The sequence below is a fragment of the Anneissia japonica genome, unplaced genomic scaffold (assembly GCF_011630105.1).
Source record: "Anneissia japonica isolate Jap-2015-1 unplaced genomic scaffold, ASM1163010v1 scaffold287900_len82748_cov153, whole genome shotgun sequence".
Lineage (NCBI taxonomy): Eukaryota > Metazoa > Echinodermata > Crinoidea > Comatulida > Comatulidae > Anneissia > Anneissia japonica.
The window spans coordinates 37,162-49,315 of NW_022730293.1; the positions used below are offsets into that span (position 1 = coordinate 37,162).

At 33.9% G+C, this 12,154-nt stretch overlaps 1 long non-coding RNA gene across 1 annotated transcript in view; it reads right to left on the minus strand.

The window, feature by feature from the left end:
• LOC117114897 overlaps positions 1–12,154 on the minus strand; it is a 29,104-nt gene that overhangs the window by 15,370 nt on the left and 1,580 nt on the right. Inside the window, exon 2 of the long non-coding RNA XR_004446454.1 lies at positions 9,225–9,445. This is a non-coding gene — a long non-coding RNA (uncharacterized LOC117114897). The remainder of the gene's footprint in view (positions 1–9,224; positions 9,446–12,154) is intronic.

A 12,154-nucleotide genomic window follows, 5' to 3' on the forward strand; every position in this document is an offset into this window, starting at 1 on the left:
AACTTCACATCGCGATGTAAAACAAAATGTCGGGAAACTTTTCTTTGACGCATGCGCATTTGCATAAATGTCTACACACATACGCACACACATACTACACACAATAAAAAACAAAAGAAATGACTAAGAGTGATTACAATAGTTCCTATTGCATTACATGCATAGGAACTAAAAATTTACCAATTTTAGGCTAAAGATGAGATCTCTGGACTCATTTTGCATAAAAATTGCATAATTTGGACCCATTTAAAAAAATGTGTACCCACTTTTTGTGGACCCATTAGAAAAATTGTCCGAATAGGGCTCTGGCTATGGCATTGGTCAGAACTAACCACAGCCGCAATATTGGGGTTACATGGTGTCCCATCTAAAACCTAGTTCCGCACTATTCCTATTGGTTATGTTTGAGTGGTTTTTTTTAATGTATTTTTTTTACGCTTTTTTTTCTTGAATCTTAACTGTTTTTGCATTGCCCACTTCTATTATTTTAATTTTGCATGTTGTGTTTCTGTTCATTTTTATATATTCAACCATGTTTTTATGATGAATTTTAAAGTGGTACTTTTCTTAAATTTTATAAACGAAACTTTGTAAGTTTTTTTTTTCAGACACACCTTTGTTTTTCAAAGTGCGCCACTGATGTAAAAGTGGAATTCCAAATAAATATTATTATTATTAAAACTTTAAATTTTGCATTGCTTTAATTTAAATTTATAAGTCAAATCAAACAGGGAGAGCTTTATGAGCATTGTTGCGATGGATACTGGCGATATACAAATTGCAATTATTATATTATTATTATTATTATAACAGTAAACTTGTTTACTCTTTACATCAACTCATGGATAAATTATTACCGCTATATTGCCAGAACCTCTGTCTACTGTAATAAAGGCTGAAGATATTCTTCAGAGAAACAATGCCTACTATTTCGGAAATGAGAAAAAAACGAGGATATATATATATATATGAAGGACAGGAAAAAGTGACGAAAGCGGCTAGCCCCACTAACAGGCGGAAGTCTACCTGAGAGCTGAAGTACGAAATTTTAATTTCAATTCTAGGTTTCATAATTTTATTTCCTTGTATGTATTGAGAGAATTGATCAAGCTCTGGCTGGATATATTAAAACCTTTCAAAACAATTGTTGAAATAAATGAGCAACCACTATCATTGTAATGAATAGTCAGTGTTGTGGTTTAATAGAAACCCAAGATTTTTAAAAGGTCATATCTTTCAAACGAGAGCATCAATGATGCAATAGCCCACTTGACAAATAGCTGGCAATGTTTAAGTGCTGTCGGTGGGTGGAGGTTGTGTGGAGTGTTGTTATGTGTATTGAGCATAAAGAAAAACATTTAAAGTTAGAGTTAGTTGTATGCATCATCATAGACCTTTTTTGTTATGTTCACTTTCAGTTAGGAAAGGTGTGATGTCTTATATTTTAACTTATTTACCGTATATTAAATGCGTGAAAAAAAAAACCACTTCAACGTATTGTTAACACGCCCAAATACGTATGTACGTGACAACAGAGCATGCACGCATTACACCCCTCAGAAAAACAACACTATTGTATACTGTACTGTTGTGAAGTTACGTACTGTATTTGATTGGCCGAAGTGCATCATTATTTCAAGCCTATCAGTGGTACTGGCAATTAAGGCATGGCTTCCCAGCCCCAAGTAAAACTTTAACCTAACCAATGAAGGAATTGATCCTGCGATTATTCGATCGGAAAAAAGAGATGATGAATGTAATAAATCCCAGAAACTGTTTGTGGAAAATATGTAACGTTGCCGAGTTTGGAGTAGCGGCTGCAGCGAGAAAGTAAAGAGTGTTTATGCCGCAAACCATGCTACGCACTGCCTCCCCGCTGCACTAATTTTGGACGAAATATCAAAGTTACCGCCGATCAATGATAACTAGTCTAGGCCATTAAACACATCTGAAAAAATGTATTAGACACTAGGTACAAAACGACAAACAAACACGCAAAAAATAAACAAGCAGAGAAAAACACACAAAAACACAGACATTTAACAACATCCATAAATACATAGGAAAATAAATAAATAAATGAATGAATAAACAAATAAATAAATAAATAAATAATGTAAAAAAAATCTGTTAAGAGTTGGCTGTAGTGTTAAAAGATATAATTTTCTTTACTTCACGGCTGAAAAAGTGTTCCCATTTCAAAACAGGGGTGTCTCAAAGGAAGGTTCCATTTCTAGGCTTTTTTTTGAGGTGGTATATAAGTTGAAGTCCAATTAAGGCAATTTGAAAACAGGTTGTGAAGAGGTTTGGGAATTTTGTTTTTGGCCCTTTGAGGAAAAAGGCTACCGACCATAACAAATAGAGCCAGTTGCAAGACTTTTTAACCTCAATGCAGAAACCTACTTTTTTTTTGCTTATTTTGGGGATATATTTTTAAGTTCTGTGTTTTTAGAAGACTTCATTTCTTATGATGCAATGACAAGAGTATCCCATCATTCTCACTGTATAACTGGACTTACTCATGACAAGTATATAGATGATAGGAAAGTGTTTACTTGCCTGCATGCAGGCAGTATACATTAAATTTAGTAGGCCTTTACTTAAAAAAACTAGAAACTGACTTAAGAAAAATCTGCAGTTTGATGTCATGGCAGTAAAACAGGTTCAGCTGAATGTTAAATGGTGTACTGCACTAGCTGCAACACCCAGGTTAGAATCCTGGTCACAGCACCAGTGAAACCCCGCAAGTTCGATGTGATAGCAGTGAAACAGGTTCGGTCGAATGTAAAGTGATGTGATGTGCAACCTGTTGATGGGACTTGCAAAACAACTAATAAAACAATTAAGCTGAATATTTGGGTTTTATGCAAGCTAATAGCTTGGGTCACGCCCCTCCCTTCCAAGACTCCTTTAAGATCTACATCCCGGGTCTCGCAGAAACATCCCATAATATAGTTTATACAGGTTAAGGTTGAAAGGTTAAGTCAAAACAGCTCATAGTGAACACACAGCCAACAATAAATACAGTAGTATAAAAATAATTAATTTATATTAACACTTCTAGAAAATAAGCTGGTTAAATTATTGCACGAGGAAGTACTGTAAGTTATATTAAACATACCATTTTCTTCATGGTAGGATGGAGTTGGACAAGCAGCTACTGTAGCTGAGTTGGCCATTGTTGTGGAGACCCCAGACCACCTCTGATTCAAATTCATATGCTTTTCTTGGGTTTCAGGTAGCAACCTTTTAAAATGACATGTTTAATATATTGGTCCTGTGTGTAATACAGCATTGCCAATATACATGAATGCTGATAAATATGCTTTGTTCAAAAAAAAAAAAAAAAACCCAAGGGGACTGTCTAATGGTGTGCTACCTAATTTAACAGCAGAGGAACCGTGTGAAAGTCTTTAGACTTCATGTGTTTTTGTCAATCACCTAGAATTTCAAATCCAAACAGGAAGATAGTAATAGAAAAAAATATTATTTTGGGTATGTTCCTTACAATTCAATATTTATTGTCAAAATAATATACAGTCTGGAATTCTGGTTATTTGTTAAGAGTTGAAACAAAATAATCTGAGATTACAAATCCTCACCCTGTTGCACCATATCTATGTATTGAAAATATAATGGCATTTAAGTACATTTTCTGTAGCGGATCCAGAAATTTGAAATAGAGAGGGCCTAGGGAAGGATTTTCACAGATAGAGGGTCCGCACACCTCAGAGTTTTGACAATTTATGATTATGGCACCTCTAGATTGCCAGATTTTGCACTCTCTGACATAAATTTGATAACAATTATATTTTTTTCTTATTTTTTTTATATAATTTAGGAAAAAATTTAGAGGGGAGGGGGGGCACTGATTGTACATTTTTCATTCATTTTTTTGCATTTTTTTAATGATGATCCGTTCAGACTGCCATTGACAATCATCAGACAGCATCACGTCGTCTAACGCTTACACAGAGCTCGGTTGAATTCATCGGCCAACAGTCGTATGACACAGCTAGTGCCCAGCTTAATTCTTGCTATTTTCTTGTTCTGTTTATCAAGGCAATTAAACCAAACTATTATACCAAACTAATTAAAATTACTATAAAACATGACCATGAATCTATTGCAAACATGAAATTTCTTCATATATCTTTGAAGTATATGCCTTGATGGCTCTTTGCCAGTAACAAAGTTTGTATTCTCTTTCCAATTTGAAGTTTATCATCAACCACATTGAACCACAGCTGTGAACTACACATCACTAGCGCAGCAGCGCCACCACCAATAACTACTGTAAACAATTTATTATAAAACTAATGTTTTATCAACATAGGAAGGAAATACAGTATTTGTATAATTGTACACTAGATTCTAAGTACTATAGTGGCAATATAGTTACTGTATATAATTCTCTTTACAACCCATATAAACTATGGAGGATGGATAAACAATGGACCTGAATAAAATAGAAACCAAGTAAGTAAAACAATAATTGTCTACTTTGTGAATACTTACCTGGATAAACCGACAAATTGCCTATTCTTTCTCACACGAGAAACACCCCTCGAAAAATAATTGAAAAGTCGACTCCTGGCGCCTTTTTGAGATACGATGAGATACGTAACTATACTGTAATCAATTACAGGGTGATCAAATATTGACAACAGGTAATGATGAGGCAGCACTCTACGACTAACTTTAATGATGTAATTTTATCAGACACAAGCTTTCGTTGGCAGTCAATGCCAGCTTCTTCAGGTGGTGTGAAGTGTAACAAACACAGAGACAAACAATATGCATACCTAATTAGGCTTTCAATTAGGGAAAAACAAAGTAAAATAAGATAAGTACTGTTATGACCAGCAGAAACAATAAATAAACAATTCAAGCAATTCTATCCTGTACAGAAATGTATTTACAAATTACATTTTGTAATGACAAGAGAAAGCCTAGATCAAATTTCTGTCTGTCCAGCAATCAATCTATCTGTTCTGTTTTTTAAAACAAATAAACAGAGAAGCACAGCTACTTTGAAATGTGTTATGTTATAAGCTGGTAAAATTAAAATGATTAGCCATAGGCCTGTCTTTGTTTTTATGTCGAATGCCAACATTTTGACCATTCATTCTTTGTCTGACTAGTTTCCCCTACATAAATAATACCAGGGTATAATCAAATAAACAATTTTAATACTTTGTTAATACTGTACAATAGTATAGATTCAAATCATGAGAAAAAGCTGTAGTATTTGTTACATGCCTTAAAGCCATGTCTAGACTATCACATTTTCTTTGACAAAGAAACTGTTGTATATGCTACAGTATAGTCACGATGTGCCTATGGTCTGACATGTGATGACATCATGACCATATTTAGGCATGTCACATGTTTTTGTCCGAACCACCCTCCGCAAAGAAACATTACAAAATACTACTGGGTCCTGGCTTTACAAGAGGCATGCTACCTACCTAGGCATAGGTTGGCAGATCAGACAAACTAGGCTTATCCCCAAACTAGCCTTCAATTAAATACAAAATACACATTGTTAATGGTTTGACGTCGTAATTTATGTAGGAATGTGAGTTCCTCGGGCCTATAGGTTCATCGTTCAATGGAAGAAAGACTACGTATCCAACTACTTAATATTGTTGGAATATAATAATATATTTCCTATGTCTTTGTTTTTTTTTTCTCTATGTATTGGCCTAAAGAATAGATAAAATTAACTGACCTTTTTCAAGAGGGGAAAAACATTTAATTTGGAAGAACTTAAAGGTCATTAAAAGACTCCTCAGAAGTCGGGAAAGCACATTTCAATCCATCTAGGAATTTTCACGGGGGAGGACCCCTCGCCCCCAATTTCATTTTGGGGTTTTTGGAAACATATGAACCCCCCTCTTCCAAATCCTGGATCCGTCCCTGGACAAGCATTTGCCAAATACTATGCATTACAGAAACATGACTCTCTCATAAATATTAATCCATACATTGTTATACTGTATGTACAGCATTAATCAACCTTTCATTCAAAAAAAACATTTTTCTAAACAATATAAAAGGGGTTGGCATAAAAAAAACAGGTCAACATAATAATTGGCAGTCGCTTATCACTGCAAAAATAGGGAACATAATATTAATGGAGACAATTTATAACTTTTTGGGCAAAAAAGAAGTTGGAAAAGAAAGGCGTGATGATCGCACCATACAAAGATGTAGGTGTCACGATTGATGTCAGAAATTGTTCTAGTTATTGTAATATTATCCTCTGATAGTGTATGGTGGTAAACCGCTCTAAAAGTGCTTTGGACATGCAGCAATTTTCAGGGTATTGTTAATTGTATGTTTGTTAGCAGAAATTAGATACACTTTTTCTCTTTTAAATTTAATAGGCAGAGTCTGGTATTCGTCCAGACTATCAAATTTTATTTGACAAAAAAGCATGTGACATGGATAAAATATGTTCATGATGACATTGTAGCATGACCATAAATAGGCACATACTGTAAATAGGTACATCATGACTCTTAATAAATTTAAAGTAACGATTTTAATAATTATTATAAATATTGTACTTAAATTGTATAACATCTGAAAATTTAATCATCAGTGATTGTGCTGTTGGCCTGATTTTGATTCATAATATCACAAACTTTTTCTTGTTTTTTTTTTTTTTAACCTTCATATTTTTATTAAGGTTGCAAGAATTTTATTGCTGGACTTAATATAATTTTACATTGTGGACGTGTGATTTTGTATGACTTGATTGTATCCAACTTGTTTTTTGTTGGTTAATCTTATTTAAATTGGCATTTAATCTATCCTTTTTTTATGTTTCTTATTGTATGTGATTGTAAGCTCACAGGTTTGCCCTCTGGGATTGATGTGAGTCTCTTTAAAATGAGGAGTGTTTTACTCCCATACTAAGGTTCACCTCACTTTGGCCCTTATAGTTGAGGAATGATGTGAACTTAGTACCTCTCTAGGGAGGTTGCTAAAGTAGTCACAGGCTTAATGTGCTTAATCCAATGACTGGGGGGTAATAAAGAGAAGTCTTTAGCGGGGTTGTTGGCATTACTATAAGCGATATATAACATAATGTTATTACTAAATACTGGTGAAACAATTAGAGACTGGCTCAAAGCCAATGATGTGCCTGTGTTTAAAAAATGTTACAAGCAGCAGATTGCCAATTTACAGACATATTACATTATTATGTATTGCTAGTACAGTCATGGAACAAGCTGTTCTTCAACCTTTTATATTTCCTATTATTATAGATCAATTACACATTCTATAGCGTGGTTTTATTAAGGGAGGCAGTTACTCAGAATCTTTCTGAGTTTTTTTACAAATTATTAGTTTGAATCTAGATAGTGTGGGGGAGGTCTATATTATCTACAATTGACTGATAAACAGTTGACTATTAAACCACTGCTAATTTACTCATTTGAGAGAGAAAAATCCAAGTGGTGTTTTACAATTGATTTATACTTTGAGTGATTCGGTAGGTAGAAACAAGTCTTCTTGGATAATGACTTAAAATGGAGGTCCCGTGTACATCTGGCTCGTGCACAAGTTAAAGAACCCTTGCCCATGTGCATGTTGAAGAACGAAGTACACTCTTCGGAAAAGAGTAGGAGATTGTCTACCGGTGTACTGCCCAATTCACCCCGACAAGGACCCCACTGGAAACAAGTCTTTGGACTGGGTAATCCTTGGCGTGTTACACATTGGTTGGCGCATCGATTGTCGCTTGGACTCCCAACCTTGAGGTCGGGGTTCGAAACTTTTGGTGTGCAAGTTGCTTGTGTCCTTGGGCAAGGCACTTTATCTACGTTTGTCTCTCTCTACCCAGGAGTATAAATGGGTACCTGGTAGGATGTTGTGGCATTGAATGTTCTAGTTTCATGCACTGAAGAAGTAGCGAACGACTGGGGATACTGTACTCCCCAGAGAGCAGAGAAAGTTGCACTTTGTGCTGGTTTGCCATTGCACGTTATCCAGTGACCAGGGGTAATAACACTCACGCTTTTGATCATTCAATTTGGAATTGGCGCCTTATAAATGATTGAGTATTATTAAATATACTCCTAACATCCTATGATGAAGCTCTATAATAAATGCCTCTTTTCAGTGGCTACAGTAGGTAGTTACAAACCACACCCATTCGCAATTCCGCCCAATGTAGCTGGGAGATATGGGTTATTTTTCTATAATCTATAATCCATAAACATGTATTTATAGCGCTGAGTGTCAAAATTTAATGTAAAAGCAAAAGTGAAAGCGATTCTGGATCCTGTTCTGACAGTTCAAATATGTAATAAAATTTGAAACACAAACAACCAACAACTTACCATTAACTATCTATAAATTAAACAAGACTTATTTATTTGCACACAATCAACAACTGTTTAAATGACAAAACTCTTTGGTTCAGTCACTAAATCTCTGCTCGCACTATAACAATTTTGTGTGTCAAACTTGTATGCTGTGTGCCCAAAAATGAACATGATGTCACCCATATATGGGTATATCTCATTGTCACATAATGTTTGATATGTGGACAAGCTAAGCAAACTTCTGAGTAAAATCTTATCAGTATTTTTTAAACATCAATATTAAATAACCATAAATTTGTTCTTTGATTAATTCTGCTTCAGAAAATGAGTAAAACAAAAACTTGTACATGGAGTTGTGTCCATACTATCAAATTCTATGAGACAAACTTGTGTGATGTGCCATTTGTGTGATGATGCCATATCACACCCATATATGGGCATATCACATTTATTTGTCATAAGTTTGATAGTGAGGCCAGAGCTTAAGTTTAGGATCACTATAGGTAAGCAAACATCTGATTAAAATCATATCTGTATTTTTTAAACATCAATATCATAAATTTGATAAAAATGCTTCAGAAAATGAGTAAAATATAATGGGGAATGTCTTCAGGTTTTTCAAAAACGTGTACATGAAGTGCTCATATCTATCCACACTATGAAATTATATGTGATAAACTTGTGTGATGTGCCCATATATGGGCATGATGATGTCACATTACACCCAAATATGGGCATACTACATTTAAAATTTGAGAGTGTGGACAGGACAATAAGTCAATAAGAGAAATTTGGACGATCCACATTTTGTTTAAAAAATACCAGTAATTAATGGACCAACTATACTGTAGGCCTGAAAAAAATAAGAAAGTATCAACCAACCGGTAAAGAACAATCATTCCTTGGGCAATGGCCACCTTCAGTCCCTTGACAAGTTTGAATGCCAACAAGAGCAGCAGTCATCAACACTAGCATACCATAGCTTAACATCTTGGAGATGGCAACACCAGTAACATTAGTAAGTGCACGATACACGATACATTCAGATGTGATGTAGCGCTAGGTAGTATGCTTGACTTGATACGGATACAGGAAGTTCAAATCTGTTGGAATAATCAAATAAATATTTTAAATCTTGATTTGTGGCAAAGACAAGCCAAACCAGTCACTCGTAGCAAATCCTGTTTTGGAGATAATGGCCAAAACATGCTGAAATGTCAACATTTTATAAATCTATTATTTCACTAAACTAACCTTTACATATCTATATATCATGCTATACTGTTATTTCCCTCATTTTTAATGTTAAAACAACAATTTTTAATGATTTGATGATGGTTTCTACCTAAGAAATGCTTGAAATCATAAACTTTGAAGGCTGATTTCTCAAATATTGTTCGTTAATCAGCTGTATGTTTAAACTCTTGTAACTTCATAACTAAATGTCGGATTTAAATGATTCTTTAACCATTTTATAGCTCTCATTGTACTATTTAACCCTGTATTAATAACTAAAAATCAATATTTGCAACAAGTGACTGGTTTGGCTTGTCTTTGAAACATTTAATAACCTGCTACTCTAAATCAAATCTTTCAGTCAACTTTGAGACAGGAATGTAAACAAAGCAGAGTGGCAATTAAATTATGAAAAAATGGATTTCACTTTTAACTCATAATTGATAAACACACGGTAAGTTTTTGGTCTTGCACAACTTCGTTGGATATGAACTGATTTATTTATTCATGTATTTTTATTTCAACAATATTTTGTGAGGGTGGGCCATCCTGCCAGAGCTGATCATTAAGGAACCATATGTTGGGAATGTCTACTTTCTTACACTCATGGTCATTGTCATCATCTGTTTTTTAAAGATGTATTGTCCCTTGCAAAATACCAAAAAAAAAAAAAATGTAAAAATAATTTTTGAAATTAACTTTCCCATTTTAAGATAACATAAAAACTTAGAACATAGAAATTAGTGTATTTAAAAATGTTTACCAACAGTTTACAGTGAAAAATGAGAGAAACACTTCCAGTCATTGGAAGTGTTTTTTGATCTTTATTATAATTATCCACTTAAAAATCAGGGTATATATACCCTGAATATATATATATATATATGATATAGTTGATTTTTGTACTGTGTACATAAAGCCTTCATGGCAGAGTTTACGTCCACCTTTATATCATGCTATGCTGTTATTTTCCTCATTTTAATGTTAAAACAACAATTTTTAATGATTTGGTGATGGTTTCTACCTAAGAAATGCTTGAAATCATAAACTTTGAAGGCTGATTTCTCAAATATTGTTCGTTAATCAGCTGTATGTTTAAATTCTTGTAACTTCATAACTAAATGTCGGATTTAAATGATTCTTTAACCATTTTATAGCTCTCATTGTACTATTTAACCCTGTATTAATAACTAAGAATCAATATTTGCAACAAGTGACTGGTTTGACTTGTCTTTGCCACATTTAATAACCTGCTACTCTAAATCAAATCTTTCAGTCAACTTTGAGACAGGAATGTAAACAAAGCAGAGTGGCAATTAAATTATGAAAAAATGGATTTCACTTTTAACTCATAATTGATAAACGCACGGTAAGTTTTTGGTCTTGCACAACTTCGTTGGATATGAACTGATTTATTTATTTATGTATTTTTATTTCAACAATATTTTGTGAGGGTGGGCCATCCTGCCAGAGCTGATCATTAAGGAACCATATGTTGGGAATGTCTAATTTCTTACACTCGTGGTCATTGTCATCATCTGTTTTGTTAAAGATGTATTGTCCCTTGCAAAATACCAAAAAAAAAAAATGTAAAAATAATTTTTGAAATTAACTTTCCCATTTTAAGATAACATAAAAACTTGAACATAGAAATTAGTGTATTTAAAAAATGTTTACCAACAGTTTACAGGGAAAAATGATAGAAACACTTCCAGTCATTGGAAGTGTTTTTTGATCTTTATTATAATTATCCACTTAAAAATCAGGGTATATATACCCTGAATATATATATATATATATGATATATGATTTATATGATACGTGTGCGTGTGTAAAATAAAGTAAATATACATTTTAAATGTACATCATATGTGTATATATAAATTTGAATATATATAGGCCTAGCCTATGGGGATGGTGAATGATTCCCGTACGCTGTGCGCTACGCGACCCGTGGCAATCACTGGTCGGAAGGCTAAGAATAAAGCATAAAATCACAGCTTACAGCAAACATTTTTTTAATGTACAGCGACAAAGTGTTACATGCCAGTTATATACTGTACTACAGGCACATTTTTGAATTAGTTTTCATATATATATTCTCAAATATATTACTTAACCAGAGAGCATCTGTTCATGATTACTGTACAATTTCGCTTTTCCCGCATCCAATGTTTTGATTTTATACCGCATACAGATCACGTGACTACCCTGGCAGCAGCAAGCGCAAAGTGTCAATTCGCGTGTTAGCGGTGCTATGGTTAAACAAAAAAAATAGAATGAAGGAAGAAACATTAGATGCGATCATGAGAATCGTAATTGAAGGCCCAACACTAAAAGAATACCCATTTAAGAAAGCTGTAGAGGCTTGGGCCAGTAAGAAAAATCGTCGCATTAAGTTGGACTAAGGCACACATAAATACCTCAAAGCGCGATAAATTAAGTATCAAATTTTAATTCTGTTTGATATCATCATTATACTGTTTGTTACATCGGACCATGATGTATTCGGACCATATTTATACACAAAACGCATTGTCTCATTGTTTCCCACACGATGATTAACAACTATTTCC